Source organism: Austrofundulus limnaeus, unplaced genomic scaffold (genome assembly GCF_001266775.1).
Source record: "Austrofundulus limnaeus strain Quisiro unplaced genomic scaffold, Austrofundulus_limnaeus-1.0 Scaffold327, whole genome shotgun sequence".
NCBI classification, from domain to species: domain Eukaryota; kingdom Metazoa; phylum Chordata; class Actinopteri; order Cyprinodontiformes; family Rivulidae; genus Austrofundulus; species Austrofundulus limnaeus.
In genome coordinates this window covers 111666-122877 of record NW_013952729.1, presented here as the reverse complement: position 1 = coordinate 122877, position 11212 = coordinate 111666, and the positions used below count along the sequence as shown (strand labels likewise).

Here is an 11212-nt window from a genome sequence, read left to right as displayed (position 1 = left end):
GAGTTTTACTTTTAAGTGTACTTAAAATACACTTATTTGTAAGTGTATTTAATTTAGTTATAATGTAAATACAATAAAAATTAAACCAAGCTTTAGAGTAATTATCATTTATGATACATACATTGGTAATGTCTGAGTGGRCCTCGTGCCACTTTATGTTCAATAAATTAGGCCCCGAGGTCAAAAAGGTTAAGAACCCCTGCTTTAGTGAACAACAAAAACTGGACAAAAATGCCTAATATTTGGACAGATCCAACAATATACAAACTAAAGCATCTGCCACATATCCAACATGTTTGCAGGGATACATGGGAAGATCTAATCTCTGCAGACATCTRGACCTGGATTTAAAAAATACTCAGCATTTCAGAAGCCTTACAGCTGCAACATTAAGAATAATCTTGTGTTTGTGAAGAATCATGTCCACAAAGTAAAACAAGCTTAAACATGTTCAGTGAATGTATTTGTTTCCTTATCTGCAGCTATTTTCTGTACAACATTGCTCAACATCCCTCACTCATGCAGACACACAGCGCTGCAGAGTGAGGTGAACCAGATCAGCCAAAACAGACACACAACCTGACACAGATTCAGACAGTATCAGTCTGAAGTTAAACACATGAACACAGTGGTCAGACGCTCTCTGGAAGCTGAAATCGGGGAGCGGACATCCACCATGACCCGTTCCTGTAAATGATATGGTATTAATGGTATTAAGTTCCTGCCGCTCTGGCTCCTTTCTCTCATACCAAACCCATAAGCTGTCACTTGGTGCACGCTCACACTCCATGAATGCAGGGCCATCAGAAAATTATTACTCATGTTACACACAAGCGTGTCCAAACAGGCCTGGTCTGTGACACCCTGCATACTGGTTCGATGGAATACCAAACCACATCAAACAGGAGGAAGTGTCCTGGGAAATATCACACCAGAAAAACTCAACCAGCAAAGAACATTTTTTTTCTGAAATGCACCAGAAAAAAAAAAAAAAAAACACCACTGTAATGATGCAAACAAGCCCAAGCATTTACAGGCTTGTGGTTCAAACGTTTAAAGCTAAAATGATATCTTGTATCTGGTCATAAAACTGAAAAATATTTCAGGAATGATAATTGATGACAGCTGAGGTGCAGATTTTAAGACAGACTTGTTTTATCAGGTTTGGATAACGACGAMACTCAGTATATTTTACACTTTCTCTTCACTCTTCAAATATAACAGACTGGTTTTATTGTAAATGTTCTTTAGCAACATATTTACTTGTTCCAAAGCTTTGACACAACAAATACATGATTTAAACAAACTTCTCTGAAAGGAGGAAAGTGCACACACAATGCAAAAAATACAAATTTAAGGGTCACTGTTAATTACAAATTATTTTGTCAAATACTCATTTTTGTCTGGCCAAAACTTTTAATTGCTTAAATGTGATCCAACACATCAAACTGAGGATTAGGTCAAAATGACTTTTTTAGATTCCTGCTTTTAATATCTGGATCATCCTGATGTCATGAGCGCTTCCAGACATTTGGCTTGATTTGTCAGATAATCCATTCATATTAGGTCTGAATCCTATTTTTAGAAGTATTTTTGACGTCATTATAAAGAGGAAACCTCAAACAATTTTTGGATATAGAGATTTACCAGCTGGAAAGATAAACAGCTTTGCTAGTTCACAGGGAAAATGACCAAAAAATAAGACTTTTATGTTTGAAATCAGGTTTTTGTTGCTACGGCACAAAATCAATCAATTAGGGGTGTCCTGATACAACATTTTCACTTCTGATATAATAACGATATTGCAGTCTTGAGTATTGGCCTGATATGAAACCAGAACGAATCATACATAATTTATTACCTTTTTCGAAGCGTGGAATCTTAAAAAGTCTTGATCAGGTCAAACAGTAAACAATAGTCAACAACAATAGGGTTACACAAACATAAGAATAATGTATAATTAAATACAATGAATAAATAATAAAATAGAAGACCCTGAACAATTTCCTCAATAAACCCAATAAAAACAAAATGTACTTTTAAAAATGTAAAATAACTATTAAGTTATTTATGTTGGATCAAGGRCTGTTGGATAAAAATCCTAAGCGGACCACTGGAGTGGACTGCTTGTATCAGAGAGCTAATATCTGACATTTTAGCTACAGGCTGATATATTTTTTGGCTAATATTGGATCGATATCAGATACTGATATTGGTCGATATCGGGACACCCCCAACTCAAATGAAATTGTTTCAAAGCGTGTTTATGTAATTCCAATTCACGACAAAAAAGGTCTCTCTATAAATTAATGTATGACTCTAAAAAATGTTATTTAAAGCGATCCCTGTTTAGTTGTAACATTAGACTTTCTTTAAAAAAACATGTTTTAACTGTAAAAATACTGTAAGATGTTTAGTTTTTATCATTTTTAAACTAAAAGTTTAGAACTATATTACACGGACGGGGCCATTTTATTTCCACACAAAGCATTCTGGGTAAATGATGACGTGGATAGGTCCTCGGTGCGAGGCTGCTAGCGAGCTATATCCACCCTGAAGGTTAATCTTGGACAATATCTGATGATCGACTCTTTTAAATGAAACCAGAGAGCGTTGACAGAGAGGAGAAGGTAGAAATGACTCAGCCTGGAACTGAAAATATGGATGGAGGACAACAGAGCTGCTTCATGGAAGAAGAACCTCAGCTTAGCCTGTTAGCCTTCGCGCTAGCACCGACACTATGGCTGTGTCCAAAACGGCAGGACGGGTCCTCCGAAGGTCGAATTTGTCGGCCGCATACGTCACAGCGCCGCGACGAAGGACGTCCAAAACGGAAGACTCCTCCAATGCGTCCGACAAATACGTCCTTCTTTTTCCCCGAATCGAAGGACAGGTCTGATGGATCCTTCTCGGCCCAGCATATCCCATAATGCATTGCGGCCCGACCGGAGATTTTTTTAAGCTAGTAATGGCGGACGAAGCGAGAGAAAAGAATACATTTTAAATAAAAATATGGTGATATAAAAATTTTAATAAATTAGCGGTTGTAATTCTAATACTTTTATCATTTGTATGGACATGTTTTTAAATATTATTTTTTCATCATAAAAAACGCGAAATAAACATGAACCTACAGCGGGTCAATTAGTTCTTCAAATGATACTTTTAAGTTAATTTTATAGTTTTGTGATATTAATAACGCTAATGTATTGATAATTTTCTAGTTTTGATTTAAGTTTGCTTGTTTAGCGTCGTCTCAGTTGCTAGGTGACATGACGTACGCCGGGGTAAGGAGGGGAGGCTAGACCGTCCAAATCCACAGCCTCTTTTTTTCCGGTCTTCCCAGTCTACCAAGGACCCGGCCCGCCAAGACCGGGTAGTCTGGGTCCTCCGGAGGACCCGGCCTGTCGTTTTGGACACAGCCTATATTGCCTTATATGTATTAGCTCGGCGCTAGCATGACAAACAAGCTAAACTGAGGTCCTCCATCTATATTTTCAGTCACAGCTGAGTCATTTTTGTGTTCCCCTCTCTGTCATGTGGATGGAGGACCTCAGTGATGAGAGGAGAATGTATAGCACTGAGCTATCAGGGCTAACGCTAAAGCTAACAGGCTAAGCTGAGGTTCTTCTTCCATGAAGCAGCTCTGTTGTCCTCCATCCATATTTTCAGTTCCAGGCTGAGTCATTTCTACCTTCTCCTCTCTGTCAACGCTCTCTGGTTTCATTTAAAAGAGTCGATCATCAGATATTGTCCAAGATTAACCTTCAGGGTGGATATAGCTCGCTAGCAGCCTCGCACCGAGGACCTATCCACGTCATCATTTACCCAGAATGCTCTGCGTGTTAAAAAAATGGCCCGGCCCTTGTAATACTTTTAAATTTTTTGTTTAAAAATGATAAAAACTGAACAGCCTTTCTTTTACAGTTAAAATATATGTTTATTAAATAAAGTCTAATGTTACAACTAATCATGGATCCCTTTAAACATGTTTATCAAGCAGTCCTTTAGCAGGATTTTCCATCGTGTCTTCAGGTTTGGTTTGTAAGATACTGAGTCAACATTAATAACCAAATCAATGTCTCTTTTCACACAGAGGTTGTGACATATCAACACACACATAATACCCTCCTTCATGAGGTCTGCTGACCTCCTGTTCTGCTCCTTACAAGCAGGACAGCGATGCTCTGCAAAGGCACATCAGTCTCATCCTGAAAGTGTGTGAAAAGGAACGAACAGCTGAAAACACCTTTCTGAGCACAAACGCTGCTGTCACTCAGCTAATGCTGAGCTGTCAGCGTGTAATTTGAAAGCATATAYGACCCTTAGCTCTTTCTATTCTTAAACACTTTCTTCTTTGTGTCAGGACTGCTGATTCAATGGATTAGTGTTTTCAAATGAAAAAGTTAATTCAACAACATCCAAAGAAAGAAGCTCTTCTGTCTGTAAAGATAATTATTCAGCTCCAACACACGATCAAACAAGTCCCGACGATGACAGGCTTCTATTCAGGAAACATCAATTATTCCAATGATGTCAACACGATGCAGATCTGTAACACACCGATGTGTTTACGGCTGTTTGTTTGAGCAGTTAGTAGGTCAGTGGGTCCAGTGAGGAGGGGCAGGGGAGATAATGGTTCACCAAAAGCATGTGACCTGAAAACCACCGGAGGCACTGATGACAGCAGGAGAAGGCCCGTCGCTCTGTGTGCAGCGAACAAGCAGGAATCATGAGAGGAGGGTTAGCATCTAAACTGCTGTCATTTGTCTTAGAAGGGTGGAGCCGACAGAAATACATAAACACACCTACACACAACTGCACAGCAGCATCAGCCGACAGGAACTGAAGGTAAACTGATGAGAACACTTGCCTCATAAAATACACCTCTAATCTGAGTAATCAGCAGCGTTTAAGTCTTAAAACGTCTGGTTCCCAGGCTCTGATTTCATTTCAAACGATGACTCAACCTGAGTATTTGGATAGAAATATCAGTTATTATTTGGTATTTAAAAAGTATGCATGAGTAAAAATAATTTTTTCACTAACTTGTAAAGGCAGCACAAAACCTGAAAAGGTCACAGTGTTTTAGACAAACAGAAGCACGGTGTGCCTCTGAGTTTGTCTCCAGCTCACTTCTTCTCTCCGACCCAACACCAGCTGTCTGCACGCAGCGCCTAAGCTGCTGACCTCCATTGTACAGTAAAACCAGAGACTAAGCCTGCCAGGACGAGTCACACTGCCCTCATTCCTTGAGGGGTTGGCGACAYGCCCAATCTGGAGCACCCAAAGAGAGGAGGGAACTCCAGCCACATGACTCTGAACAGCTGAGGAAATTTGGTACAAATGAGGCTTAAAGTGAAGAGAAATATAAAGATAAACAAGCTGAACTTTAGGATACTTGCTCTGATTTTGTCTTCTCATGATCCATTTAGATTTTAGCTAACTGTTGGATACTTTTAGTTAGCATTGTGCTATGTAGCTAGTGGTTATCTCATTTTGGTTTTAGCTAGTTTGCTTTTTTATCTGCTGTTRGCTATAGTTTTGCTTATAGCTAGTGTTTTCTTCCTTGTAGCTTAAAGAACTTAGTTTCAGATTCTTTCAGGAGTCATTCAGCATTTTCTCAGTTATTTACATAATTTCCTTCAATAATTAGTTAAACGTTGTACTGTGTAAGTTGTACCTTTTTGCTTTGAGTTTTATTTTGGGATGAATTTCCAAGCTTTTAACTAGACAYCGCATAGCGGAAGCAAATATGACCCCCGTACATACGCAAAGCACCAATGCACTAGACCTCAGAAGTCACCAAAACAGATTTATTGTTTTGGGTGTGGGTCGGGAGGGGATGGCGGAGGGCTCAGTGGTGGGCCCGATGGATAGCCCTTCATCAGAGCTAAACAACAACAACAAAAAAAAAACAAAAAAAAAAAAAAACTGAAGCTTCTATGTTGAATAGTTTTTGAGTTATAAGCGCTTTTGTATGTCCAGACACCCACTTTTCAGATGGAGCCCCCTCCTCGAATATGGGGTCTATCATAAAACCAATGGCCGGAGCAGTGTAGGTCAGACTCATCTACAGTCCTGCCAAATTTCATGTTGACTGGTGCAGCTGTTTTTGTGCTACGGTTGACCAAAAATCACTGAAATAAAATAAATAAATAAAATAAACAGTACGAAAACAATATGACTCTCGCTTATGCTTCACGTGCGGGGGTCATAAATACCCGACTAGTTTTGATGATGAACAAATAGCAGCAAAAAAACAACACTGACTTAATAAAATAAAAAAGGAGGACAGAAAACAGACAAGCATCCAGAGAAACAAGGAAATGTTTTGAAAACAGACGGTTCAGGTCATTCTCTGGACGCTTCCTGCAACAAGGGCAGCGTTTCAGCCAGTGCTCCCATAAACTTTAACCTCTTAGTGTGTTAAATTTGAGAAAATCATCAACTTGGCACCAACTGTATTGCGTTTTGAAATACCATGTTTTGCTACGCTGTTCTGTAGCTATAATATCCGAGCCTGCAGCCAGTGGAGCATAAACTAACCCAAAACACCCAGTTATTACAGAGCTGCTCATTGGGATGTACGGTATGCTGGCTTCAACAGAAAAAACATTTTCCAGTTCACCGAAAAGTTTCTGTTTAACAGCTTTAATGTGCAGGGAGGTCTCAAAAGACATCATTAGTTACAGAAGGGTTTTTTTTWATTCAAACTACATTGCAATTGCATATGGGCAGGCTGACGTAATAATCCAAATGACACGTTTCAGCTTGCTCCTGTGGTAACGGCCTGGGCACTAACTGTAACATGCAAGGCTGACAGCTACCATAGACCAAAATTAGAAAGGATTCCCCCTTTTTTTCTCCAGACAAGCTAAATCTACAACATGGCACCACCACAAGGACCAAAATACTAAAATGTAAACACGAACACACAAAAAGAAAATAAAACGACACCGCGACAGAAAAAACATGGAAAACCAAACCTCAGACGGAGCGACAAGCAAGGCTGCTGACTCTGCAACACAACATGCTGGTTTGTTGTGTTGTTTACAGAGTTGTAAAGTAACTAAGTACAAGTACTTTGTTACTGTACTTAAGTAGAAATTTGTTACTGTACTTAAGTAGAAACTTTGGTCATCTGTACTTTACTTGAGTAGTTACTTTTCAGCATATTTTTTACTTTTACTCGTTACATTTTTACACAATTATCTGTACTTTCTACTCACTACATTTTTAAAAAAAGGTAAGAAGTAGAAAGTCGTTACTCCTATTTTATTCCAAGTTGTTATTACTTAAAAAATACTATCCTGATAAATTGTGTCTCCTGGACAGAGTGAGTTTAATTGTGTTTGGATGAGAAGTATAACTATATACCATTCTGACACTCTATTAGCTTGTACACAACCCATCACATATATTTTTTTTGGAGAAGTCACCTCCCAATAAATGTCATTTTGGAAAATCTAACTGCTCACTTTTACTCAGTACTTTTACTTTTAATTCTTAAGTAGATTTTGTGTTAGAAATTTACTTTTGATGCTTAAGTACAAAAAATATCAGATACTTTAAGGCTTTTACTCAAGTAATATTTTTAGAAGACTTTAACTTTTACCAAAGTATTTTTATGATAAGATACTTGTACTTTTACTGAAGTATCACTATGGAGGTACTTTATACAACACTGGTTGTTTAATAAAAGTTTAACTAACAGATCTTTTATTTCCTAAATCAAAACCATTCAACTTAGAGATGCTATATTTTAGTGATCTTAAGGCTATTTAAAGATGATCATAGTAAAAGGGAGACAAAGAGAAAGGAAAACATAGGAATTATCTTTTGTTTCAGAACTAAAGCTGGCCTGCTTATGGTTCTGGCTGTGTTTGCAGACAACGTGAGGTCACTGGAATGATACAGATGAAGATATTTGATTGTGGTCACCTAGAGCTGCATGATACACAGTTTGAGCATCGTCATCACAACGTGCGGAAAGGTGCAGCGATGAAGGAGGCAAATTACATTAACATGTTATCAGGGATAAACCATAAGTCACTGCACAAAACCACCACGTGTTAGGACTTTTATTTTGACGGGTTGCTTCGTGTCAAAAAAATTAAAAAYTTTAATTTCGTCGGGAAACTTCKAGRACAATAATGGCACCGTTTTTTGGAAACGTATTTACTGAATTCTCGAGCTGTGGAGGAAGTTGACGAGGATTTTCAAGAAAATGAGGGAAGATAAGAAAATTCTCAGATAACTGGAGGAAAAAAAACCATAAGATAAGAAGAATACCTCTCAAATACAGACTAAAACACACAAAATGAGATAAGACTGATGCAGGTTCACTGTCAACAAGATGGCAGTGCTAGAAAAACATCACAATGTGAGTTTTACTCACTATCATGCAGCCCTGATGAAGATGTGAGGAAGAGTGTGTCCAAAATAGTTCACTTTTAATTCAAGTGAAATAAAGTAAATTAAATTAACGTTGTGTCAAAAACTTTTGACTTTTAGGTGCTGCTGATTTGATTATAAAGCTTCCAACAAATTGTAATCCTCGAGACTTTAGCTCCAGTACAGTGTGGACTGAATGATCTGCAAAGCTTCTCTATGAAATAAGGTGGGCAGTGCTTGGGTGGGGGTGCTAATTCTGAGAAAGCATCGACCGTACATGTGTTTCCTTAAGAACCACTCAGTGTGAAGGTATTTAACCGGTCTAAAAATAATCCTTTTCCAAGATAGGTAGCTTTTAAAAACAAAAGGCTGCAGTGCCAGTAAATTATAATCATTCAACATGACAACATGTTTCAATTGCATAATGTTTCCCATTTCCTGCTTCACTACCACTGAAAATAGTCCCCCCACTGAGCAGGACACTGGTGGGTTGTGGWGGGTCTCTGACTTGAGCTTCTTTCCAGACCCATAATATTCAAACCACTTCTTTTTGCCCTTGACTAAATGGGGAAAAAAAACAAAGTCCATATTCTGACTACAAAAATAAAAAAAAACTAGTGGTCAGACTTCCACCACCAGTAGACACACTCTGTCATAAAGAACTRCTGGTGTTTGAAATGTAAAATATGGTAAATAAATCACAATAAAAAACATAAAGAGATGTTAAAGAGCTTCAGCAACATTAAMTGTTTTTCTTGGTTTTTCTGGGTGAAGGTTTTGCCCATTAGGAAGCTCRTAAAGCAAACTCCATGCTGACAAATAAAGTGCCTTTTCTAGGCTGCAGGACGTGCATTCCTGGCCTGGGAATGGTTAAGAATGGAAATTACAAGGTGGCGTGTTTGTTGCCGTGACCCGAGGGGGACAACGTCTGTAAGTGATTCACACTGGAGCCGAGAAAGATGACAGGACTGAGCAAAACCTCTTACACTGAGAGGCTGCGTTAAGGTCAAGTTATCTGTTCAGATGTCTAATATTGAATCTGTAACTTTACAGAGCTGAATCATTTCTGTTACTTACCAAAGAAAAACTCCTGCTTTGTTGCTTAAAGCCTGGGAGCTGACTCAGTCTGCTGAGAAAGGAAAAAAAGGACAGTCTGGGTCAGTTCAGGAAGGGACAGTGGACTACAACAGCACATTTCAGGCCTAAACTTCCTCTCCTCTGACTCAGAAAAGGGAATTGTTTTCCTCTGCTCAGGTTAAAAGGCTGGGTGTAAACACAGCAACAACTCTACAGGGTGAAGCCCGCTGTGACCTTTAAACCAGACTCCATATCCTGCAGTGCAGAAGTGGACATCCTTCTCTTATGCAACAGGTTTCATACAAGCAACATTTCTGGAAATCACCGTGTTGAGTAAAGATGTCTAAACATGATGATATTAAAAAAACTACTAGTTTCAGGCCTGAGTGCGACACTACAACCGGCAAAAACCACTCCTGATTTAAAGAATAAACAAAAGTTACTGATATTACCAAGGTTATAACAACATAACATTAAAACAAGAGCTGAAAGGTGTATTAATACAAACGCTAGTTTTAGCTAGCGACAGTTCACAGGAGGTCACGTGYGTTATTTTTAAATAACTATTTTTCGTTCAAAGGAAAAAGAGGTAACTTACCCAGCTGTTAMAACAACCCATTAAATGGCAAATAAAACCCGGCAGGTTCACTTTTCACGAAGYTTGGTCGAAGAAAACAACGAACGGTCGTTTCAGCTTTCACTGAAACTTTCAATGTTCGCGCGGGTGAAACCATCAGCTAGCTTAAATCTAACACGGAGCTAAATCTACACTAGAGGCACATAAGAAAGCTCACAAATAAAATAAACATGTCAAAAATATATTTATTCTAAATTAAAATTCTAACATTGTGATTTCATTTAATAAATGACTATGTTTAACTTTTTGGGGTTCCGGTGTGCACCCCCAAACTGGTTCTATTTTTGGTACGGTCTTGGTCAAATAAGGAAAACGCTGCGCGTGAGAAACCATAGTAACCATGAAATCTCGCGAGATCACAGACGTGGAATCCGCTCCCAATATTATGTATTTATATAAGACCATGAAAGCATGTTTTTAGCAGTTTGTGCACCAGATCTGGAGCCTATGATTTAAAAAAAAAATACTTTTGTGGTGCAAACCTAGCTTTACTGTTACATAACCCAAATAAAGCCCTTTTTGTTTTAGTTTATTGGGGGRAAAAGTAGTTTTTGACCATGTGCTTTATTTAATCCTATGCAAGGATTTATAAAGTGTATGTTTCTTATAAATTCAGTAATAGAGGCATGATGCGTGTCTTTTATTTTCTCGTGGCGAGGAGGAGGCCGGTGCAGGGGCCCCAGCTCAGCTAATGACAAAACAAGCTGGGGAATGAGCTAATGTTTTGGCAGCAAACTGCTTTAATTAACTAATTCAGGATGGTCTTGGCTTTAAGGAGAGGAGTGTTTTCTCCTCCCTTATTCCACGTGCGTGCACACAGAGGAGAATACAACCTTTACCGCACTAGCTGGTTCCCATGAGGACAACAGCAGCTTTCTTCTCTTCAGGAACCCAAATGTTCTTCTTCCCTTATACACTCCCTGCTCTGAGCTGAAAACTGAAGAAGAGGCTAAAAGTCTGGATAAGTGTTGATAAGAATGGAGATGATGCAAGGCGTGCATATTTAACACATCAAAGAGCAGCCAGGGGCAAACTGTCAGGCAATGTAGAGAAAATTAGAAGTGAATGTTTCCTTTTTTATTATTATTTTATATAAAATAA

At 38.6% G+C, this 11212-nt stretch overlaps 1 protein-coding gene across 2 annotated transcripts in view; it reads right to left on the bottom strand.

The window, feature by feature from the left end:
- The window catches only part of wu:fa11c10 (protein FAM110A), a 26288-nt gene extending 15918 nt beyond the window's left edge, over window positions 1-10370 (bottom strand). For both annotated transcript variants that reach the window (XM_014022380.1, XM_014022381.1), the window contains exons 1-2: window positions 10073-10370; window positions 9475-9526 (exon numbers count right to left, since the gene is read on the bottom strand). The gene's annotated coding sequence lies outside the window, so the exon portion shown is untranslated. The remainder of the gene's footprint in view (window positions 1-9474; window positions 9527-10072) is intronic.
- Window positions 10371-11212: the final 842 nt, after the last annotated feature.